This window comes from Petaurus breviceps, unplaced genomic scaffold, assembly GCF_028583685.1.
Source record: "Petaurus breviceps papuanus isolate PSGF00001 unplaced genomic scaffold, PetGlider_PUasm1.0 126, whole genome shotgun sequence".
Classification (NCBI taxonomy): domain Eukaryota; kingdom Metazoa; phylum Chordata; class Mammalia; order Diprotodontia; family Petauridae; genus Petaurus; species Petaurus breviceps.
In genome coordinates, this window is record NW_027185655.1 from 86366407 (window position 1) to 86392162 (window position 25756).

At 39.0% G+C, this 25756-nt stretch overlaps 1 protein-coding gene and 1 pseudogene across 1 annotated transcript in view; one reads left to right on the plus strand and one right to left on the minus strand.

Moving 5' to 3' along the window:
• Nucleotides 1–11102, plus strand: part of APELA (apelin receptor early endogenous ligand) — a 49904-nt gene extending 38802 nt beyond the window's left edge. The window contains exon 3 of the mRNA XM_069097725.1: nucleotides 10297–11102. The gene's annotated coding sequence lies outside the window, so the exon portion shown is untranslated. The remainder of the gene's footprint in view (nucleotides 1–10296) is intronic.
• Nucleotides 11103–19287: 8185 nt separating this feature from the next.
• Nucleotides 19288–20588, minus strand: LOC138170716 (large ribosomal subunit protein uL3-like; annotated as a pseudogene).
• Nucleotides 20589–25756: the final 5168 nt, after the last annotated feature.

Sequence of the window (25756 nt, forward strand, 5' to 3'; positions counted from 1 at the left end):
TTGCGCTATAAGAAACGGGGAGCAGGCGGTCTTCATATTTACCTGGAAAGGCTTAAAAGAACTGATGCTGAGTGAGAAGAGTAGAACCAGGAGAAATTTGTACACAATTACAGACACAACGTATGTGTGATGACCAACTTTGATAGACTGGCCTCTTCTCAACAATGCAGGGATATAAAGTCAATCCCAAAAGACGCATGATGGAGAGAAAAACGTGCATCCAGAGAAAGAACTAGAAAGAACTAAATTTATATCCAGGTGGAAGCAAAATACCTGATCTTTTTCGTTCTCTTATTTGATTTATGTCCTCTTTACCATTTTTCATTCCAGCTGGTACAATCCACCCTTATAACCTGACCATTGTATAATGTGAAAGTATTTACAGATCCTATATTTGATTATAAGACGCCATGGGGGGGAAGGGAAGGAGGGGGACAAAATGTGAAATTCAGGGAATTGTGGAATTGAATCCTGTAAACTAAAAGGAAACAAATTAATAAATTAAAAATTGAATTTAAAAAAAAAAAGAGAAATCCTTTGGGAACTTCATCAAAAAGGAAGAAAAATTCATCTTTTTTTTCCACAGAAACAAAATAAAAAACTAAATGAACTCTGTAAGGCATTACTGAGTTCTTTTATATACGTGGATGAAACTGTCTAGTTTATCTGCCATAAACAATAACCACAATTAAACCTAGTAAGCTCTAATGCTCTGTAACAAAAGCTTTACATAAATTATACTGGTAGGTGGTGCAGTGGATAAGAGTCCAGGGTTTACAGTTGGGTAAAGTAGGGTTCAAATCCTTTCTCAGACACTTATTAATTGGGGGATCCCTGCCAAATCACTTAACCTCTCCCAACCTCAGTTTTTTCATTTGTAAAATAAGAAGGTTGGACTTGATAATCTCCAAGGTCACCTTCTAGTATCACCCTTCATGTGGCCTTATAATTGTTAACATTTATAAAGGTTTGCAAAGAACTTGACTTATCTTATTTGCTCCTCACAAAGGCCCTGTGAGGTGGGTACTCCTATTAACTCCACTTTATAGATGACTAAATGAGGCCCTGAGAGCCCTAGGGTCACAGAGCTAATGATTGTGGGACAATTTGAATTCAATTCTTCAAGATGGAAACTCTAGTCCTCCATTAGTTAGTCAGTCAACAAGTGTTTATAAAGTTCAGAGGCTCTCACTAAATGCCAAGGAATAAAAATAACAATAGAAAAAAAGTCTCTGCCCGCAAGGAACTTTTATTATAATGGGGAAAGGAAGCTGAAAAGGTGGGGACCTGGTTAAGGGTATGAAGAGTACTGCCCAGAGAGGAATGAGACTTGGCTAACCTGAATATGGTCTTTGAAATGGAGATTGTAAGGAAAAAACTGGCAGCCAGGTGGCCCAGTAAATAGTATTGAGCCTGAAGTCAGGAAGACTCATCTTCCTGAGTTTAAATCCAGCCTCAGGCATATACACTACTGTGTGACCCTGGGCAAGTCACTTAATCTTCTCATCTGTAAAATGAACTGGAGAAAGAAATGGCAAACCACTCCAGTATCTTTGCCAAGAAAATCTCAAATGGGGTTCCAGAGAGTCAGACACTACTGAATAACAACAAAGGAAAATCCATTGGATGAGAGGAAGAGGGCAGAGGGTCAGAGGGTCCTTGCAATGTGTGAATTTAAGGGCTGAAGTGATTCTTCAGAATAAAGAGTTGAAGGCACATAAGAGAGAAATTCTAAAGTACATCCTTAAGAGGAATGAGCTATCTACTAGGTCACCAAGTTGCAATAATTCTACATTAATATACAACCATTAATATTTGATATTAAAGAAATTATCTTGGATATTTTTTGTTTGCTTGTTATTTTAAGTAAACAAAATAATACAAATGTTGGTTTGGGTGACTGCTACTCATTCTCCTGTCACTTTCACCTCAGCCCCTAGCAGTTTGCCTCAAAGACTTCATCACTTTACTAAACTTGCTCTTGGCAAAGATCCAGTGATCTCTTAATTGCCAAACCCCAAGGCAATTTGTTAGTCCTCATCTGTCTTGACCAGAAGCATTTGACTGACAACCATTCCTAGATACTCTATCCTCTCAGATTTATGATTACAGTTCTCTCTTGATTTTCCTCCTACAGTGTCTGGCCACTCATCTAGTTTCTGGAGGAAGGTGGGCAACCCATTATGGATAAATGTTGGGGCTGGAGTCAGAAATATCTGAGTTCAAATCTAGCCTCAAAAACTTACTGTGTGACCCTGGGCAAGTTACTTAAGTAACTGTTTACCTGTTTGCCTCAGTTTCCTCATCTGCAAAATGAGCTAGAGAAAGAAATGGCAAACCACTCCAGTATCTCTGCCAAGAAAAGCCCAAATGGGGTCAGGAAGAGTCAGACATGACTGAAAAATGCCTGAATAGCAACACATATAAAATAAGAATTTTTTTTAAACTACAAATCAGATTAATGGATTTATATTGCCGGAAGGAACCTTAAAGGTCATCTAATACAACTCTTCCATTTTACAGAAAAGGAAACTGAAACTCGGAGATGTTAAATAATTTTCTACAAATTATTGCATCTTCCTGACTAATGTACTGAACAATGATTTGATTCCATTAAATCCTCTCTACTCTTGTCTTTCAGAACTGGCTAAGACATCAGAGTTGTGTTTATCATAAGTGACTGCATTTTTTAAAATTATGTTGGTAAAAATAAAATACACAGGAATATAAAGGAAGCCAATTATATTAAAATACAATTATTAGAATATTTAAAAACCAAGCTCAGAGACCCCAAGTAGGAGAGGGAAGGAACACTCTCAGGGGAATGGTAGTCGGAGAGGGAGTAGGTCATGTACCCATTCCAGAGACAAGTGCAGAGTTGGTTTGATCATGGCTCTAGAGGTGGGAAGGATATGAAAGGGGAAACCACTGGAGGCCAGACTTCTGGCAAGAGAGGGAAGAAGAAGACTCAAGAGAGTAAAAAGTATGGCTGGGTTATGCCTGAAATAATGAGCCAGGGATCATAGTGTCTCATCATGAGGAAAGGTCTAAAAGCTTCTAAGGCCTGAACCAACAGAACTTTGACCTGGTATCCTTATCAAATTTTAGTATCCCAGCTAAAAACCTTAGGCAAGTTTTTAGTCAAAACTGGCTTTATGAGTAATGACGATGATAATTATAATTATAATAATAAGACAGTGCTTCAAAGATTTCAAAAACACTTTTACGTTCACCATCTCTTTTGATCCTCACAACAATCCTGTGAGAAAGGCAGAGTTAAGTATTATCTTCATTTCCAAGAAGAGAAAGCTGAGTGTTAGAGAGGTACCAATAGTTAGACAACTACTGTTGAAGCTTCTCTAGAACCAGAATCCATTGCTTTTGACTCCCTCCTACTCTAGTGTTCTGCTATCCCAAAGACTCTAGAACCTGAAAGTTTGCAGGATCTTTGAGGTCATTAAGCCTCTTCTACAATCTTCCCAACAAGGAACAGGCTGCCAATAGCTTTTCCTACCTCAATTCTCCACTCCTCCTCATTCAGCTTCTCATCTTCCTTATGTATAAATCTTGATTTTTCAACCTTTCAATTGCCTACAGAGGCAAGTTCAAACCCTTTTACCTGTCTTTCAAGGACCTCCATAATGTCTACACCATATAATCTTTCTAGCCTTATCTCATTATTAGGGACCTTTGGTTCTTACCTTCCAGTCAAACTGCATAATTGTCTACCCACTTTCTCTTCCTTCCTAATTAATAATTTTTTTTTCTTTTTGGAGGAGGAAAAGTAGGGCAATTGGGGTTTTGACTTGCCCAAGGTCACGCAGCTAGTTTTGTGTTAAGTGTCTGAGGCTGGATTTTAACTCAGGTCCTCCTGACTCCAGGGCCAGTGCTCCATTCACTGTACCACCTAGCCACCCCAATTAATGAATTCTTAAACATTCATTGGACTCCACTGGTCTTCCTGGCTTTTCACAACACAAGTCACTAGCCATTTTCACCAGGTGTCCTTTTTGTTTATAATGTTCTCAGTCCTCATTTCTGCCTCCTCCTGGTTTCCCGTATGTCTCTCAGCTCCAGTTCCACCTTCTGCACACAAGAAAACTTTCCCAGTTTTCTTTCATTTTAGTGTCTTCCCTCTGAGATTAACCCCAATTTATTCTGTATATATCTTTTTACAAAGTTGGTTGCATGTTGTCTCTGTCATTAGACTGTGAATTCCTGGAGAGGAGGAACTAATGTTTGCCTTTGTATCCTCAGCACTTTAGCACTGTGCCTGCTACAAATTCTACTTTCTCCATGACATCTTCTCTGATACCTCCAGTCACTAACTTCTCCCTCTACTCTCCTATATCCTTTCCCTCACCCAAACTTCACAACTCTTTATTTGTACCTCTATGATCTATGTATTTATTGTCCATCATGTTTCATTTGGATATGCATATATAAGCTATAGTAAAGGTGCTGTGACATCTGGAACCATGTATTATTTTAATTTCAAATTCCCTTTCTTAGATATTAATAAATGCACAATGTCTGGCACTTAGTAAGCACTATATAAATGTTAGTTTTCATTATTATTATAATCATCAAATGTCCAGCCCTAAACAAATTCCTGCTGAATAAGGGGCCCCATAATTGTTGTTGTCCACCCTACATTCTTTTTTTTTTTGTTGCCTTTTTGGAGGGCAGTTGGGGTTAAGTAACTTGCACAAGGTTACACAGCTAGTTTTTTTGTGTGGGTGTTAAGTGTCTGAGGCCAGAACCAAACTCGGGTTCTCCTGACTCCAGGGCCAGCACCATCTAGCCTCCCATCCACCCTTCATTCTTAAAGAAGACCAATGACATCATGAGCGTGATATCTTGATTTGTAAGGGAATTGGATTTAAGTGAGGCAGAGCTGTGCAAAATCATCCACATAGGTTCCCAAAGTGAGCTATACTGCCCCCTGTGGGGTGCTGGATCAATGGGAGAGGGCAGTAGTACCCTCAGGTGCAACTGGGGGGGGGGGGGTGGGCATTGAATAAAAGTAAGATGGTAGTAGCATTAAGGAAAGAGAAAATTTTGAAAAACTACATGTTTCATCTGTTGTGTAACAGAGTTAAAGTTCTGGTAATTGCATTATTTTTCCAAATAAACATACAAAGTGCAAGTTATGGTCAAGTCCACTGACAGGTCTTAACAAGCAAGTGTTGGCAGGCAAGTTTGTCACATATGGTCAGGAAGTTGTGATGGAAATGGGAATTTGAAGATCTTCCCTGCCCCTTAATAAATCTAGGGTGGAGTTTGAAGACCTCCCCTGCTTTGAAAGTAAACTCTGCCCCTGATAGGCTGAATGTAGTCACACGGAGCCTGTGGTGGGAGGAGTTTTGCTGAAGGGAAGCAGAGCCCACAGAAAGGTGGTCAGAGCTAGCCAGACATTGGGGGAGAGAGAGGATGCTCATTAAGGAGACAGAGAGGTTTGTGAGTAAATATTGATTTTGTATTGGTTTGTGGGAAGGTGTATTGGTTTGTGGGAAGGTGTATTGGTTTATGGGAAGGCTGAAAGATGCTGTTATTATGGCTTCTGAATATCTTTGGTACTATGATGGAATAGGCTTACTGGTTTGGGGATTCAGTTTTCTGGTGTCTAAATAAATCCTTCAGTTCTATCCTCTATCTGGATAATCTGGTATATTTTGCAATTGAACGTCACACGATACTTATAATCACGGTCTTTACTGTGATTGTGGGCACTATAAATAATTGCTTTGGTGTATCAGCAGAAATATGTGAATATAATGACTTGCTTATAATACAGTACTCTACAGTTACATGATGCAATACTGTGTCAGTATTTGTGACTACACAAAATTTTAGTGTAGGAAAAAACCCACATATTTACAATAAATTATTAAATTTAAAATGCATAATTTTTTAATTTTATGTATTTTTAAATGACACAAATTTTTTTAAACTGTTAAAGGATTAAAGAAAGTAGATTTTCAGGGGGCTGCCAAGCAATTTTTTTTGAGGGGGCAGTAAACCAAATAAGTTTGGTAACCTCTGGTCATCAGCTTCACTCTCTCCTCCAGAATCATTGAAGTCCAGTGGCAAGACAGAAGTCAAGAAGAGGACTATTGATAGTCCAGGATGCAGTGGATGATCTTGCCCTTCTAAATTAAGGTCTTTCCTAGTTTCAGTTTGTCACTGGACACACTAGATTATTAGATCAGAAGCCATGGGTTTAAATCCTGTCTCTGCCACTGGTTTTTTAGTGTGACCTTGGGAAAGTTATTTACTTTCTCTGAGGGTATTTCCTTATCTGTAAAAGGGGGGGCAGGGGAGGGCAGAGAGAGACTAGCCTATAACATTACAATAGCCTCATAATTGGTCTCCTTGCTTTCAGTTTTTGCCCCTCTCTAATCTATCTTTCAACAAACACAGAAGTGACTGTACCACTCCTTCACTCAGACATTTTAATTCTCTATGGGAAAATACAAAATCATCCACTTGACATTCAAAGCCTCAACAATATTGCCAGCACATCACTTTGCAGATGAATTTATTCCACATATTCTGTGTTTCTGCCAAGGTAACCTAACAGCAAAGTCCCTTCATTCATTCCAGCTCCTGTGCTAGCCTCCATTCCTGGGAATGCATACTGTCCTCACTTCTGCTGGTTTCCGGGTTCAGACTCCTACTTGAAGGCTCTCACTCTCCTGAAGATGCCTTATATGTGCTGTAATTGTAGCACTTCTCACTCCCTAGTAGAATGTAGGCTCCTCATGGTGAGGATGGGGAGGTTCGTACTTACAAAATAGCTCATACTCATATAAATGGAGCTGTGCTCTCCTGGAATTGGCTCTTCCAACAATGGAGATAACTTATTCAGTCCTGCTCATCCTATGCATGTCCATGTGATTCCATAAAATCGATTCAGCAGGTTCAGGGCTGAAGACCTTCCTCACTTTCTGCAGACATTCAGAGGCTACCTACCATTGGAGCACTCTGGATGTCCAGGTTTGGATGCTTAATTGCTGGATTGAAGTGACAGGGATTTGGGCAGGAGGCCTCAAGCCTTGAAAATATCAATCAATGTCAAAAGTTAAGCTTTGACTTCTTTGCTATTTCATGGTTAGCAATCTAATAGCATTCTAAATGGGATGGAAAATGAGCTTTTTGACTTACGAGATGAGCCAGGAAGGTGGCAAAGGACAGTGACAAGGATTGGGAGAAGGGGTTTATGGAAGAGTAGAATATGACTTCAACAAGTGCAACTTCTTCCAAAGCTATCATCCATGTCACTCACTCTCTGCTCCACTCCAGTGGTTCCCTATTGCCTCTAGGACCTTAGAGCTCATCAAGTCTAACCCCCTCCATTTTTAAAGATGAGGAAACTGAGACCATAGGAATTTAAGTGACTATACCAAAGTCACACAGTAGTCACAGGTAGTGAGTGGCAGAGCTGGGATTCAAGTCCAAGTACTCTACTCCAAATCCAGAGATGCTTCCACTCTACTACACTGATCAAATACAAATTTCTCTGGAATTTAAAAAGTCCTTCACCATCTGGCTCCAGTCTACTTTTCCAGGATTCTCATGCATTACTCCACTCTACCACACTCTACATTCTGTGTTCTATCCAACTTGGTTAATTGGCTGTTACTCACCCAAGAGAATCCTTTCTAGTCTGGGTTCCTTTTCCCTTGCTGCCCCCCATGCCTTAGAATGCCCACCCTCCTCACATCTGCTTCTTAGAAGCCCTAATTAGCATCCTTCAAAAAGCTCAGCTGAATGCTTTGTACTACATCAGGTCTTTTCTGATTCCCTCCCCCCATTACTTTGTATTTTCATTGATTTATTTGGGGCATATTCAGAAAGTACTAGACCCTCTGGTGTGAGGGCTTTCCAAAAGCCCATTTCAGGGCTGCTCTTTTGACATCTACCTGACACTCAACTCTCACTTGTGGCTCTAAGAAGCTGTAGCGTGGACAGCGGCCACACCCAATTAAATTCTTCTGGCAAATGGGTGAAACCAAGTTGAGGATAACCAACAGGCCTCAACTCAATGGTGAGTTAGGGGTATGTCTACCCCAAACACATGAAGGCTTCGATGGCAAAATGGGAGAATGATAACAATTTGTTCCAACAGCAATGAAAGTGGATAAAGATTTTGTTCTGGAAAGTTATTAGAACTTGATTAGATATCAAAGACATCAAGGTCATCTACTGTATCCCTTGCCATCTTCAGTTATCCTCACTTTTATCCTGACACTGGACTTCAATAACTCTGTTTTGTTTTTTACTTTTTGGAGGGGGGAAAGGCAGGGCAATTGGGGTTAAGTGACTTGTCCAAGGTCACACTGTTAGTAAGTCTTAAGTGTCTGAGGCCGGATTTGAACTCACTGTCCTCCAGGGCTGGTGCTGTATTCACTGAGCCACCTAGCCACCCCTTCAATGACTGAAGAGAAAGTGAGGCTAACAACTTAGTGCAACTCTGCCTCACTTAAATCTAATTCACTTGCAAGTTAAAACATCACACCATGATGTCATTGGTCCTCTTTGAAATGAAGGACAAACAATTTTTTTCTCAGATGCTCCCTTTGCGGCAGGGACTATTTCAGCTTTTTACCTTTGTATTTTAAATGGTACTTGGCACAAGGTAGTTTTTTTGTTTCGTTTTGTTTTGTTTTGTTTTGTTTTTAAGCAGTTGGGATTAAGTAACTTGCCAGAGGTTACACGGCCAGTTTTTTTGTGTGGGTGTTAAGCATCTGAGGCCAGAATCGATCCTGGGTCTTCCCAACTCCAGGGCCAGTGCTTTTACTCATTGTGCCACCTAACCGCCCCTCACATGGTAGTTTTTAAATAAATGTCTTTTGTTTGGTTCTGTTCTTGTTACCAGCAATGCCTATCCATAAAAGATTATTTTCCTCTCAACTGAAAACTGAACAGTTTTTCTCAGCTGCTAGAATACATTTGGAATCTGATTGTTAAAATATTCATTCCTAGAGGAGCTTCAGTGAAAGCCCACTCTTTGGAATGCTTTATCTACTTTATGGAGATAGACAGAAGGGAGGCCCAGTCACTGGTTATCCATCTGCCCAACTGAAATCAAACATGATAAACAAACTAAAGATTGCATTACAAGAGTATCTGCTTTCACTGAAAATACTCCACCTCATTAGTAAAAGTAGAACAATAAGGGACCCAGATACTAATTGAGGTTGCTCAAACAAACTTTGGTAATCTGGTCCTCTAATAAAAAAGAAAACAATCTTTGGTATGCAGAATTCTGGTATGCAGTAAGGGTAGGAAAATTTAATAGAAAGAAACAACTTAGCCTCAGGCAAATAATTAGTCTGTTTAGTATTAAACCCAAATTTTTTCACAGTCTATTGTTGAATAAACATATCACAAAAAATAATCACAATTATTAATGTAGTCATTATGAAGAAAAAAAACCCCATTGAACTGCATCTAAGACCTTTTCAAAAGTGCTATTCAGCATATATCCTTATGGGGAAAGTACATTGTCATTTCTATGGCAAAGGTACAATAGAAAAGAGACCTGCATTTAAGGGTTAAGACTGTTTCCAGTTCAAGCTCTCTGGCTAACTGGCTATGTGACTTCTCATATGGCACTTAAAATCTCTGCTCTCAGTTTTCTCATCTGTAAAAAAAGATAAAATGATGTCTTTGGAAGTGGCTCCCAACCATTTTTATTAAGAGGATCTTTTTTTTTTTCTTTTTGGAGTGGGGAAAGGTAGGGCAATTGGGGTTAAGTGACTTGCCAAAGGTCACAAGACTAGCAAGTGTTAAGTGTCTGAGACCGAATTTGAACTCAGGTCCTCCTGACTCCAGGGCTGGTGCTCTATTCACTGCTCCACCTAGCCACCCCCCCCCCCTTTTTTTTAGGATCTTTTTTTAACATAAAAAAATTCCCAAGATCCTCAAATGATACAGTAGTTTTATCTCTTAAATGAGAAAGTGCATAACAGAAAGCTATTATAAATTGAGTAATGCTTTTAAACGATTTTATCCAGAATTATTGATAAGAGATTTGGGGGTGAGGGGAACAAGTAATCTATTTATGTGCCTTGGGAAGGAAAACAGCAAAATGCCAATGACTGCCATCTAGATGGACTGCCAGATTCCTTGTGATAACTCTATTACCCATTACCCCATAAATGGCTCCAAAAATCCCCTTGATATTCAACTTTGCTTTTATAGCTTAGATTTATTTTTTGAAGGATAGATGGAAACTGACTGACTAGATACTAAATCTAATTATGTGTTTCTTTTTCTTTTGTCCCAAAGGTAAAAATCATTTTTAGTAAACCTGGACTGCCAGAAAATAAGGAAGAAGGAATGAAGCAAAGAGTCCTACTCAAGAAAACCTCACAACAACATTGTGATTTGTGTAGGAGTCCTCCTACTGAAAGAATCATCCGAAATCACCCAAGGACAATTATTTGTGAGCATCAATGGGGTCTATGGTATCTGGTTTCACTTCCAGAGTAAATAATAGGGATTCAAAAAAACTACTCTTACTGATCTGCCTGCATACCAAGATAGTCAATTTATGTTTTCTGCAGATCAGGATATTTATAGGTTTAAAAGAAAAAAACTTTTCATAAATTATAGTGGTATTATTAGAATGGAAAATCCTAGATTTCTGTGTGAATTTATACATCCTTACCATAAATGCATCCAAACCAAACACACTATAAGAATTTTAGACTATTGTTTCTAACTACAGGAATACTAACTATAATTTTGAAGTTTAAAAATTATTTAAGCTATGTTTGTTTGATCAGAGAGGTGGAAAAAATCTTATTAGACCTTTCAACTGTGTTTTACAGTCAAATTTTACCAACCTCACTGTAGAAATAAAATAGAAAACACTGAATCCAGTGGTTGCATCCAGACAAGTCTTAAAAGTAGGAAACTATTTAATAGTTGCCATTTTAAACAAATGAGTGTTAATGTTTAAGTCAACATTGGTCATTTAAAATTTCTGAATGCATGTTATACCATATAAATGGAAAGTATAAAATCCTTCTCTGACAGATTTTTTTTTCAAATTTTCTCCCCCTTCCTCTAAACCCCCATCCCCAATCCCCCACCCCTCCCCGCCCCAAGGTGACATGCAAACATAGAATCTAAAATACCTTCACATTAAACATTAGTCAGGTTGTAAAGAAGGATTATAACCAATGGAATGAACAATGAGAAAGAGGAAACAAGAAAAAGGAAGACAGCAAGTAGTTTGCTTCAATCTGCATTCAGACTCTGTAGCTCTTTCTCTGGATGTGGATATCTTTCCATCATGAGTCTTTTGGAGTTGTCTGACAGATTATTTTAAAGGCAAAAGTTGTTCATTTCTCAAATGTCTTAGCATCAAGACATTCTGAGAAATAAAGATCTAAATTTCTGAAGCATGATTCCTAGTATATTGATGCTTGACAGATAAAATTAAATTATAAAGAGAAATTCTTATGCAATGTTATCTTGAAGGTGCCATACAGCTCTAAGATTCCATGTTTCCAAGGTAGCCCATTTAAGAGGACTCATGTAAAATACAATTATACTAGTCAATTCTTAATTAGACTAACTTGTGTCTCATTTTTTAAAAGTTTTTCCTCTTTGTACTTTAGTTTCCTGCTTATACACTAATATTAGCAAAACATGGAAATTAATTCAACACATTTTTTTTCAGCACTATTATTTCAAAGGCACAATGATTCCCCTCTAAGGGGAGGATGGTGATATAAAAATTAATAAATAAAATTTCTGCCTTCAAGGAACTTAAAATCTAATAGGGGAAGGTCAAAAACAAGAACCCAATTACAATGAAAGCACAATGAAATAACTAATGAACTAAGGAGGTTCAATTGGGGGAGGAAAAAGAGAGTAGAAGAGGGAAAGGGAAAATATACTATCTTTGGAAATTTGGGGTTTCTATTAAATCTACTTCAATTATACAATATTTGTTTGTATTGGAATTAAACGGTTTTAACTATTTGACTTAGATGTTAACTTCAGAAACAAAATTCAGGAAATTTGTAAACAATGTACAAAATAGTATGCTTGAACTGGCTGTTTTACATTGTGATCCTTGGTAGAAAAAGGAAGGCACCAGGCATCTCAAATCCTTTTTTATAAAAATGAAAGAATTTGGGCTTGGATATACATAGAATTTACATTGAAAACCTTATGGAAAACCTTTGAAATACCTGCCTCTTCATTTCATATACTGTTCAAATTGTTTTACTGGATATAAAGATTTTAAATAAGGCAGAGTAAAGCAAAAACACAAACTGAAGGATTTTAAGAAAACTACTGTCCTTTAAAAACTACATTATCAAATAATCCTAGATTTCTGGATGGATATGAAGGTCCTCACTACAAATTCATCTAAGTAATAACATGGTTCTATCTATGATATTTATGTTTATGAAATAGGTACTTGTCTGTATATTTTGTAAAAAGAAAAAACCTTGTGCACTTCAAATTATCTCATTTAATAACATTTTACAATGTTTTATTTTATTTTTTCATTAGGGCCTGTATTAATGGAAAAAAATTAAATTCATCTACTTTCTTTTATAAATTACTAAGTGGGTACATTTTTAAAAAGCTGTTTCTTAATTAACTGATATTTGACAAATAAAAAAGTTACTTCTATTTTTCATGGTTTTTAAGCCTGAAAAAGGTACTCAATACAGTCATTCAAAGTTAAGTTTATAAATCTGCATTTCTCTTACAGATAAAATTATCACAATAGCAATTAATTGTGCTAAAAATCTACTTTCCAAAAGACATAAATTAGAAATAATATGATGTGCCATCTATTAGAAATATGATGTGCCAAGACCTTGAGGAAAGTCTTTTTACTTTCTTAAATTTTACTTGTGGTTTTAATATCCCTACCACACTACACCCCTAAACACCCAGTAAAATACAGTAAAGAATGTTTCCTCAGAGTAATAGGACTTGGGTTCAAATTCTGCTTGTGATGATTGCTCCTTGTGTAATGTTAGTCAAGCCATTTAACCTCCTTGGGTCTCAGCTTCTTTATCTGTAAAAGATTAAACTAGATGGTGACTTTCAGCTCTGGATGAATAATTCTGTGACTCTATAAACATTGAACACAAGTTCTTCATTTCATCACCCAGTTTGTTAAGGGGGATATATATAAGTAGGACAGGCAGCTAGGTGGTGAAGTAGATGGAGTGCCAGGCCTAGAGTCAGGAAGACTCATCTTTCTGAGTTCATATCAAATCTGGCTTCAGACACCTACTAGCTGTGTGACCCTGGGCAAGCCATTTAATCTTGTTTGCCTCAGTTTCCTCACCTATAAAATGAACTGGAGAAGGAAATGGCAAATCACTCCAGTATCCCTGCCAAGAAAACCCTAAATGGGGTCACAAAGAGTCAGTCCCTACTGAAATACAACAATACAGCAATAACAACAAGTAGGACATTCACAGAAACCCATGGATAAGAAAGGACCTATTAGATTAAGAGAAATAATAATATTAAGTCACTTATAGTTCCAAACATGAGAACTCACTAGGTTGGGTCCTCCCAAAAGTCAGAGCTACATAGCTCTCTACCATTGCTTTCGGCAGGTGAGGGGTAGGCAGGAAAGTGGCAGGGCCAGAGCAAAGACTTTGAACTTTCCACTCCCTTACTCTTTACTGATGTTAACAATCAAATTATTCTTCCGAATTGTACAGTACTGAAGCCTTACTGCCAACTTCTCAGGCAAAGCAAGGAAAAACTTTCTGGGACCTCCAAAGGGGCAGCCATGGCCCTTGAGGGTAGGTCAAGGGGAGTGGTGTTTATGGCCAACCCCAAAGGATGTACAATCAACACATCAAAAAGTGGGATGATGAATTAAATTCCCTGTGACAGCCAATCATAGGGCTTTTCTCCAACACAACCACTCCTACCCACATTTCCCCAGCATCCCCAGCTCTGTACCCTCACTTACTTGGCCTACCACTAAAACCAGCTGTTGTTGGCTCCTCTAGGCAATTAAAACCTAACTTCTGACTACCCAAAACAGTAGCAGGGCTGGACAATTCTACTCCATCCCCACCCCTACCCCACCCAAATTCTAACCTAAAAGTACAGATTACCTAGCAGAACTTCTTCCAAGGAATTTTCTTTTGAATAGAATAAAGTGAGGTTGGGGCGGCCAGGTGGCTCAGTGAGTAAGAGCACCAGCTCCAGTGTCGGGATGACCTGGATCAAATCCAGGCTCAGATACTCAGCACCACACCCAGAAATAACTGGCCGTGTAACCTTGAACAAGTTACTTAACCCCAATTGCTTAAAAAAAAAAAAGAATAAAGTGAGGTTGTAATAAACTCCTTAAAATAATCTCAATCAAAAAAAAAAAGGAAAGAACTGGGGAAAGAAGGACCTATATATACAAAAATATTTATAGCAGCTCTTTTTGTGATGGCAAAGAATAGGAAATTGAGAGGATGCCCATCTACTGGTGGAACAAGTAGTAGTATATGTTTGTAAAGGAAATACTATAAATACTATTGTGCTGTAAGAAGTAACAAGCAGGATGCTCTCGGAAAAACCTGGATAGACTTACACGATGCAAAATGAAGTGAGCAGAACTAGGAAAACAATGTACGCAGACAGCAACATTATACAATGATCAATTGTGAATGAATTAGTTATTCTCAGCACTACAAAGATCTAAGACAATCCCAAAGGACTCATGATGAAAAATGCTATCCAGAGAAAGAACTAAGTCTGAATGCAGATCAAAGCATACTTTAAAAAAAAAAACCTTCATTTTTCTTGGTTGCATTTTTTTTTTTGGTCTGTGTTTTCTTTTACATGACCAACGAGAAATGTATTGCATGATTGCACATAAATAACCTATATCAAATTATTTTCCTACTCCATGAGGGGAAATGAAAGGAAGGGAGGGAATTTGGACAAAAAAATTTTTAAACAAATGTTAAAATTTTTACATGTAATTGGGAAAATATATTTTTAAAATATATCTTCCCCTCAAAGCTACACGTCTTTCAGATTTCCTTACTGTCCTATATTATCAAGGGGACCACTACCTTCTTAGTCACCAAAGTTCAAAACTTCATTGTTATCTTTGACTCCTCTCTTCTTCACCCCATATATCCATTCAGTTGCCAAATCTTGTCATTTCCTTCCCTTAAACAATCCTCTTATACTTTTCACTCACAACCATCACCCTAGTTCAGTAAATGCAAGCTAATTTGTGAGAGGTAAGAGACATTGAATTTACTTGATATTTGCCTATACTTACATGTGTATGCTGTTACAATCATACACTTGTGTTTTGCCCTTCATTCTCAAAGAGGACCATGATATCAGGAAGATGATACCATGATTGCAAGTCAATTGGATTTAAGTGAGGGAGAGCTGTGCAAAGTCACCAGTCTCATTTTCTCCTCAGGAGCCACCTGGGTCCAGTGGCCAGATATACATCAGGACAAGTGGAGATGACCCAGGCCCAGCATCACTTAAAGCTCTTCCCGATATAATTCTTTATTTCACTCCCCAAAGGAGCTATTCCAAACCTTCTCTCAAACCCAACTAATAACTTCGGCAGCTGAGAAAACCCTAGCATTTGGGATGAAGCTACCCTGTCTGGTAGTAAAGTCCTATTGTGGCAAAAAGTCCAAAAGTCAAGTAATTGAGTGGCAACATGAGCAAACGAGGGAAGCAAAGTAAACAGAGCGACCCAACTTTGCACTCCTATTTTGGGAACAAAAAGGAACAGGACGAAGACAGTGAAGTCAGAACTCCTGCACCAAAAGCTTCAAAGAAAAATACCAGCTGGATACAGGCCATAGAGGACCTTAAGTAGGATTTTGAAAAGCAAATAAGAGAAGTAGAGGAAAAATTGGGAACAGAAATGAGAATGATGCGAGAAAATTATTAAATAAGAGTCAACAACCTGACTGAAGAAAATAACACCGTAAAAAATAGACTAACTCAAATGGCAAAAGAGGCTCAAAAAGGCAATGAGGAGAAGAATGCCTTAAAACCCGAATTTACCAGAAGGAAAAAGACTCAAAAGCTCACTGAAGAGAATCATTCCTTCAGAGTTAGATTGGAGCAAATGGAAGCTAGTGACTTTATGAGAAATCAAGATACTATGAAACAGATCCAAACAAATCAAAAAATAGAAGGCAATGTGAAATATCTCATTGGGAAAACCACTGACCTGGAAAATAGATTCAGGAGAGATAATTTAAAAATTATTGGACTATCTGAAAGCCATGATCAAAAAAAGAACCTAGAAATCATCCTTTAAGAAATTCTCAAGGAAAACTGCCTTGATGTTTTAGAACCAGAGGGCAAAATAGAGGTTGAAAGAATCCACCAATTACCTCCTGAAAAAGATCCCAAAAAGAAAACTCCTAGGAATATTATAGCCTGGTCCCGAATATCTACTTTCTTTTCACTGAGTTTCCTGTTAAAAGTTCTTTTTGTGGAAGACCAGCCTTTTAGTCAAATTAAAAGCATGAAGGGGGAGAGGGGAGTTTGGTGTAGAGCAACATGGCAGTGAAGAACCAGGTGGTAGAGATGGCAGTAAGCAATCCTAGGTTTATACTCTGGGATTGGCTTGAGACACATCAAGGACAGAAAACCCAGGAGCAAAGAGATAATTGTATACATTCAGTTCAATTTAAAAAAACACTTATTAAGCTGTCTAGCTTGGGATGAAGAACTGGGAATCCTATGTCAAAACAATTTCTTTATATGACCTTAGGCAAGACTTACAGGAGATAAAGTTTGTCTTTGTTGCCCTCCCTTCCATTTCTCAAAGTTAGGGTTCCCCTTCTCCCCAAGATATCCTTGCTTCCCTTCTCCTCTTGAAGAGGGAGCAATATCCTAAACTCTGTCCCTGAAAGTTAAGCTTGTTTTTTCCTTAATAAGTATTGAAGGTGTCCTGGAAACTTGGTTGGCTCAGGCAGATGACACCACTTCTGGGTTGCCTTAGTACACAGCAACCAGGAGTAGCTTGGGGCATTCTCTGAAGCTTGTCTGTGGGAATCAAGAAGGGTACTCCAGGCAAGGGAGCTTTACTCAGTTATCCTATCTAGGAGTCCTCAAAGCCTGTCATTATTGAATTTCTTCCTGCTCCTGATAAATAAATGTCCTTTTGTTCAGTGACCTAAGAATGACTAATTTTTTTCTGATATCAAATCTAAACTACCAGGTGACTGACTCAAGGCCCTACTAAGAATGGCCAGGTCCAGATATCCAAGTTTCTCTACAGCCCTTTGTGGCTAAATTTCAGGATAATGTCATCAACATTACAACAGATACCTCTACTTTCTCTCCACTCTTTTCTCTCTATGCCCCTTACAATCTGGCTTCTGACCTCATCCTTTCAGGGAAACTGCTCTCTTGAAAGTTATAAATCATCTCTTAGTCACCAAATCCAATGGTCTTTTCTCAATTCTTATTCTCCTTGACCCCACTGAAGCCTTTTGACAATGTTGATGACTTTCTCCTCCCAAATACTCTCTAGGTTTTCTAGAAATGACTTTTTCCTGTTTCTTCTACCTATTTTGACCTTTCCCTAGGTCTCCTCAACTAGATCCTTCTCCAGATCACATCTTCTAACCACAGGGGTGGCTCCAGGTTATTTTCTGGGCCCTCTCCTCTTCTCCCTGGACCTACTTCACTTAAGTGATCTTATCAGTTTCCAAGGACTTAATTACCATCTCTAAGATAATGATTCTCAAATCTACCTTTCCTTCCCCAATCTCTCAGGGACCTCCAATCTCAAATATTCAACTGCCTTTCAGAAATCTCAAACTGGATGTACAGTAGACATATTAAATTCAATAATGTCCAAAACAGAACTCATCATCTTTCCCCCTAAACTTTCTGCCCCTCTTGCCTCCTCCATTACTGTAGAGGACTGTTGAGGTTTAGGCGCTCAAGACCCCAAAATACCAACATGCTAGGTCCTGCGGAACGAATTCGATTCAAACCTTCTCTCAGCCAAAGAAAAGTTTATTAAAGATTCACCATAATGGGTAGACTATTAAGGAGCCTTGGTATCTGTGATGCTTGTATTGAACAAGTGGGCCAGAATAGTCTGAGACACAGTGAGTTTTCCCCATATAATTCTCTGCCTTTCTTTTCTCATGGAGGCAAGATGGGGTCTTACACACCGAAAGGTTGTGGGAGTAATCTAGGGGTGGTCTAGAGGAGGAGTTTGGGGACTGTCTTCAGGAGGAGTCAAATGAGGTCTCACTCCAGTAATGAGATTGAGGATGGGAAGTAGCTGGAGGCTACATGGAAATGACAATATAACAGATTTGGGTATAGTTATTTTGAGAGTGGGAGGGTGGGAGCTAGCTGGACAATAGAGGGCTAGACTAGTAAGAGAGATTTGGGTCAAGCTATAATGAAAGGCTTATGGCCTCAGGCAAATCTCATCAAATGGGAAGATTCAAGGAGAGTTCAAGGGGGTTCCCAGAGCCTGTACCTCATCAGGAAGACACCATATTCTCAGTTTCCTCCTCATCTCTCACATACACACACAACCCCTCCAATATCCAAGCTGTTACCAGGGTTTGGCTATTTTACTCTTCCAATCTGTTTCAATTATGCTCCCTCCTCTGACACTGCCACCACTCTAGGGCAGACCCTCATCACCTCACACCTGGATCACTGCAATAGCCTGCTGAAGAGTCTGTCTCAAAGTCTCAACCCACTCCAGTTTATTCTCTATTCAGCCACCCAAGTGATTTTCCTTTTAAAGTGCAGATCACCTTCCTACTCAATAAGTTCCAATGACTTAAGAGTTAATCTTTCCAATCTTCTTATACATTACTTTACATTACATTACATTATTCTTATACATTATACACTTGCTCTTCAATACAGTGACACTGGCCTTCTGGCTGCCCCAGAACAAGATATTCCATCTCTCAGCTCTGGGCTCAGCTGAGGCTGTTTCCTGTGCCTAGAGAGATCTCCCTCCACCACTCTTGAGTATTGATCACCATAGTTTCCTTTAAAACCCAGCTAAAATTTCATCTTCTACAAGAAGCCTACTCTAACATCCATTTGTTTATATGTTATCATCATAAGCAAATCACTTGATAAAGTGTGTGAAGGAGGTGAATAAACCTTTGTACTATAAGTTTTGAGAAACACCAGATCCCCAAATAAAGTAACCTTTGAAACCAAGGAAATAGAACTATGATATTTCCACTTCATTTCCCTCCCTGTTGGCAACAATAAGGGGAATGAGAATGAGAATGATTTTTTTTTTTAATTTTGAAAATTTTATTGTGAATCCACCAGCTCCACATTGATCTGCAAAAACTAGGCAGCTTCGTCTTTCTCAACACGGTCTTTTTTGAGTGGTCCCATGAAAGCTTTCTTCTCCTCCACGGTCTGGAACTGACCATGACCAAATTTGGAGGTGGTGTTGATGAACTTCAGGTCAATCTTCTCCAGGGCACAATGCTTGGTCTGTACCAGCAGAGACTTCCGCAGGGTGAGGACATGCTTTTTGGTCCCTACGACACAGCCTTTCAGCATGACAAAGTCATTGGTCACTTCACCTTAGTGGACGAAGCCTCCCAGAGGGTTAATGCTCTTGTCAGACAGATCATAATCTGTGGACGCATTGTTTTTGATCAGCTTGCCATCCTTGATCTGGTAGCCCTGGCCGATCTTGTACATCTTCTTGTTGATCTCGGTGCGATGGTGGTAGCCCTTCTGACCAGCTCGAGCCACAGAGAAGGCCACACAGGCAGGATGCCAAGCTCTAATGCATGCCACCTTACGCAGGCCTTGGTGGTTTTTTTAGGGCAGTTTCTTTGTGTACCAGCAGCTGGTGACACCTTTGTAGCCCTTCCCCTTGGTCACTCCAATGACGTCAATCATCTCGTCCTGCCCAAACACAGTGGACACGGGCACCTGCTGTTCCAGCTTCTCCCAGGCCCAGTCCAGCTTCTCAGCTGCCATTCACCTGGATCTCCATCAGGTGGAACTTCTTCTGCCTCAGAGGCAGCAGGCGAATCTGGGTGTGGGCAATGATGAGGATCACCTGGCAGTACTTCTTCATGCTGCTGAAGTCTCTCTCCAGCTGCTTTTTGATGTCATCGTCCTGCCACTTCTTGCAGTACTTGGTGAAGGCCTTCTTCTTGGACTTATGCCAGTTCTTATAGAACCGCCTCTTACACTCATCACTGATGTGCTCAGCAAAGATGGTTTTGAAGCTACGCAGGCCCCGGGGGTCTGCACGTAGCCCACGATGCCTACAATGACCATGGGAGGCGTCTCCACGATGGTGACGGCCTCCACGACTTCCTTCTTGTTGACCTTCGAGCCAGGCCTGTCCACCTCCCAAACAATGTGGGTCATGCCCAGGAAGGCTGTCAGGTGGATGGACTTGGTGGGGTCATCTTTGGGGAAGCTCTTCACCTTTCCCTGGTGCCTGCTGCTTCTCTTTCGAGGCAGGAAGCCCAGAGACCCATGCCTGGGAGCCGAGAACTTCCTGTGGGACATGCTGCCACCGCTGCACCTGCGCTTGCCACCGAGGCGGGTTGGAAGAGCAAATGAGAATGATTTTAAAGGGAGCCTCTACCATTTTAAAGAATCCTTGCCAGTATTGGGAATTCTAATAAGACTAACCACAGAGAAAATCATTTCTCACAGGAAAAAAAAAAACTGACCTTTAGCAATTCCTGTGAACCCAAGGTTTGCATGCTGTCTTCATTTCCATTCTGCATGGAATGCCAATGATATGTGTACTTTAAGTAGGCCTAAAAGGTTATTAAAAACCTAAGATGTATCCTAAAGAACTCCACAATCTCATCAGCAACTAAGCATTGAATTATTATTTCTACGAAGATGTTTCTCAGATCCCAGAATTAACCTCTCCTTGTCATTCAGTCTTTTATCCCCAACTGTTTATTGGACATCTCAAACGGTATGTTCGTTAGTCATCTTAAACTCAGCAAGTCTAAAATGGAATTAATTATCTTTCCCTCTCTGTCCTCTGGCTAACTTCCCTATTACTATCAAGGGTACCATCTTCCTAGCCACCCAGTCACACAACTTAGGTGTCATCCTCAACTCCTCACTCCCATCACCCAACTCATGATAGCTGGCAGACCTAAATTCATATTCTTCTTGAGACATTTAACTAGTTATATTGAAGTCTTGGGGCACTGGGACCCCAAAATAGCAACACAGGTCCTGCTGATGGGGTATCTGGGGTCTAGGTCAAACCAACTTGTAAAACCAGTCTGTGAAGTTGTAACTGCAATTTGTCCTTTCCCACCCTTGAGATCTGCCCCTTCTCCCTATCCCACAATCCACCTAGGCAACACCCTGTGACCCCTTTGTTCTTACTTAATGTCTTCATTTCTTCTGGGCCTGGCCCACACCCTCATTTATCCTTGCCTTTTGTCTCCTTAAGGACCTGGCCCAAATCTTATCTAAACTATCTATCCACATGCTCCTCTTGGTCAGCTCTGACCTTTGTCTATGGACTGAGGCCCCTCCTGTCTGGTCAGCCCTGACAATAGCAGCCCTGCCCTTTAAAGGTAAAAGCATGTACCCCTCTCACTTGCAGGTCCCCTAAAGGACTCTTGCCCACTTCTCATGGAAGCTTAACAATAAACTTCTACAACTCTCACTCCAATTAAGCCTGAGACCTTGAATTCTTTCCAGACAACACTGCATGTTTTCTGGTCTTAGATAAGATCATAATTTCTGCTGAACCTATTGGGATCCCGACCCCCATCAAAAAATATTTATAGCAGTACTTTTTGGGCATACAGCTACACACAGAACTAAGAAAAGGTAAATTATGCTACAAGGATGTAATAGAATATTATTGTACTCTATGATGAAGAATGGAAAGACATACTATATATAAACTGATGCAAAGGGAAATATTACTAAGAAAAGAATATACATAATGACTACAACAATGTCAATAGAAAGATTAACAAACACAAAACAACTGGAAAAGAATGTTGTAAAATTACAAAAACCAAACTTGGTCCCAAAGAAGAGATCTGAGAAGACACCTTACAGAGGTTGGGGGGGGGGGGGGAAAAAAGGGGGGGGGGGGGGGCAAGGAGTAAAATATGAGGGAGAGAATTTGGAACTTAGAAAAATTTTTAAAGAACATTAAAAAATAAACAATGAATTTATTTTTTTTAAAGGAAAAAAGATATAGTGCCTCAGTCAACCCATGAATAATTTAACCAATCAATCAACCACCTAACCTTGAGCTAGACTCAGGGATAAAAATAAAAAGGCATGAAACAATCTCTACTCTGAAGAAACTCACATTCTAATGTCATACAGGCAAATACAAACTAAATAGCTAGCATATCTAGAATTTGTCAGGGTAAATACCAGGTCCTTAGAGAAGCCACTAACAGGGAGGGGGTCAGGAAAGGCTTGGTGTAGGTGGTAGATGCTTCTTAGAAGTAAGGAAAAAATGAATTCCTAGCATGGAGGAAGAAGATGGGAAAATAGGAGTGATTTAGCTTATAAAGGAATTTTAAAGGCAAAGGAAACAGTATCTACTTTATCTGAGAAGCAATAGAGAACCAATGGAGTTTACCAACAAGGGGAGCAATGAGGTGAGATACACACTTTAAGGCAAATTACTTTAGCTGCTGTGTAGAGAAAGAATGGATTGGAGAAGGGAGAGATTTGAAGGAAGGAGAGCAATTAAGAGGATCCTGCAATAATCAAGGACAGGTGATTTGGGCTTAATAGGGTGGTAGCCGAGTAAGTTTTAAACGGGTTAGATGCAAGAGACATAGAAGTAGAAATAGCAATACTTGACTATTGTTTAGCTATAGGGAGTGGGGAGCTGAGAAGAAAGCCATGAGTAAATAGAGCACGGGCCCTGGAGTCAGGAGGACCTGAGTTCAAATTCGACCTCAGATACTTAACACAAAAACTAGCTGTGTGACCTTGGGCAAGTCACTTAATCCCAATTGCCCTGCCCTCCACCCTCCAAAAAAGCAAAAAAAAAAAAACAAACAAACAATATACCAAATGAAATTTACTATCTCCCAGAAAAAGACAAAAGTAAATTCCAGATTGATCTGAAAGGCTCAGAGACTTTTTTTATTTAAATAAAATCATATAATAAGAACTATTTGCTTGTGTATGTATGTGTGTGTGTTTAAAGATTCAATGCCACATCTGGGATATTAATCCTATTTTAACTAGTGCCAAGAGAAATGTCCTATAATTAAAAATGGACCTTTTGAAAATAATTAAAACATTTAGTCTAAGCATAGGACTAAGTAAGGGGAGAAAAATAAAAAATCTTGTGAATGCCAAGTGCCTTAAGCTCTTGGGGAAATAGTGTTATATAAAGTATTTTTATTTTCAAACTGGCTCTGATGTTGATTGCCTAAGTGACCTTGGGCAAGTTATTTAACCCTCGCCTTCATTTCCCCATCTCTAAAATAAGATTAATAGTTACCTACTTCACAGAGGTGTTGTGAGGATTAATTAACGACTGGATATTTTCCCAAGCCCATCCTTACCTTGAAAAGGAGAGTCAAGGAGTAGGTTTTCCCTGCCTCCCTTTCCCTGCCTTCTCCAAAACAAAATAAATCAAAACAAATAAAAACCTCATGAAAAACATCCCGCCAGTGGGAAAAATAGAAGAAAAACAAACTATTATCTGCTAGATAAAAATGTACTAAGACTAGTAAAGAGTAAAAATTGTCCCAGAGTACAGGAGGGGTGGACACCTTGAACAAAGATGCACAGATACAAACAGCTTTGAAGATGAAAGTTCTTTGCATGCAAAGCACTATTATTATGATGTATATCACTTCATTTCTTTACATGGCCTGGTCCCCATTCACAACTCTTCATATCCTAGAATTTTTGCTGAAAATAAAAAGGGGTAAGCATTTCTTCCCCAGTGGCCAAAGGGGGCAGGAAAAGTGCATCTACCTGCCCTGACCAAAGATTCACCAAAGATAAAATTAACAAACTAACAGTGTCAAATTTGTGCTCTGAAGTTACATGTTATGAATTTTAATTTCCTTTTTCTGAGCCACTATATTTTTCTAAAAATAAGGTATTAAAGGCAAAAGGAAAATAATTCCCCATATTCCTTTGGGGGGAGGGGGAAAGGGAGTAGTGTCCCTTTCTTTGCTGGAAGAATATTCATGGACATTCTACATTTTCCAGTTCTCCATTATCAAAGGTCCTCCTCCCTCTGGTAAGAATTGAGTAGCATAAAAATAAACAATAAACTGGGATTGAGATTGAATTTGTCATTTTTTTAGCAGAGGGAACTCTCAGACTGTAAGAATGCAAGTTGGCAGGAATTCCACAGCACAAAATTAATAACCAAAACATGATAAACATTCATTTTTAAGCCTTCTACTCCACCCTGCATTTGACTAAAACCTATTTTCTTGTGTCTTTTTTTGTTGTTCCACAAGTTATGACCAGGTGTGTTCATAAATAGCTCAACAAGACTTTCTCCACCTGTTTCTCAGTTCTCTAGTTGGTTTTAGTCCTTTCTGAAGAGTTCCAGATTAATAATAGGTGTGAAGGCCAAAATATCATAACCGAACTTTTGTGGTATCAAAGAAAAGGAAACAAAATAGATACTCATCAATGGGGGAAAAATATGATGAATAAGGAGAAACATGGAAAGATGTACTTGAATGGAATCAGCAAAGCAAGCAGAGCCAAGAGAATAATATACATGAGTATAACAATGTAAATGGAAATAACATAAAAACATTAAAAATGACTATTGCAAAATTACAAAGAATAAACTTTAAAAAATAATAAACTTGGTCTCAAAGAAGAGATGAGGATTCCTTTGCAGAGGTGGGGGATCCATGGAGTATTAAACCCTGAATATTATGTCAGATTTGTCTATTTATGATTGTTTGCAGAATTTTTTTTTTAATTCAGTGTTATAGGGATAGCTCTCTTGGAAGCAGAGGAGAGTAATGGGAAATTTAGGCAAACTAAAAGAAAAAAATATCAGTGACTTTTTTTTTTTCAAAGAATGGGTATGAGAGAAGGAATCTTTCCCCAAAGTCCTGCAAAAGATGAGAATCACAGTCTATTTAAAGAGAGGTTGGCAAGCTAGTCCCGTAAGAAAAGATAAAGAAATGTGCTTTCCTTCCTTCTCTAGAGAGTTGAGCGACTGTGGATGAGGAATACTGTCAAATTCAATTGCTATGATTAATTTTGCTGAACTGCTTTATCTTGCTTTTCTTTATCTCTTGCTTTTCTGGACTTTGTTAAAAAGGAACGGCTGGAGGGATAGGGAAGAAGGGAAGTGATATGTAGACAATTTGGGTTAGGTAAAAACCAAAGACAACAGTAACAAAAATTAGAATCCCTGGCTTGTTAAAATCTCTACTCTTAAGATCATTTCCTACATAACTCTTTTTCAGATCTACCCCACAGCTAATGCCTCTCCCCTTTCCATTATTTTATGTGTATATCATATTTACATATGTAAACAATATATCTCCTTCCCCAACTCGGTGCCCCCATCAGAATGCAAATTCCTTGAGGGCAGGATGCTTAAGTTTTTTTTCCTTTAATTAGTTTTTCCCAGGGCCCAGCATAGTGCCAGACATTTAGAAGGGACACAATAAATGCTAGTTGTCTGCATTTCAAAAACTAATACTTCACATTAACTAACAATAGAGCACTTTAGGGTTTATTTTACAAAGTGTTTTCATGATAACAAAGC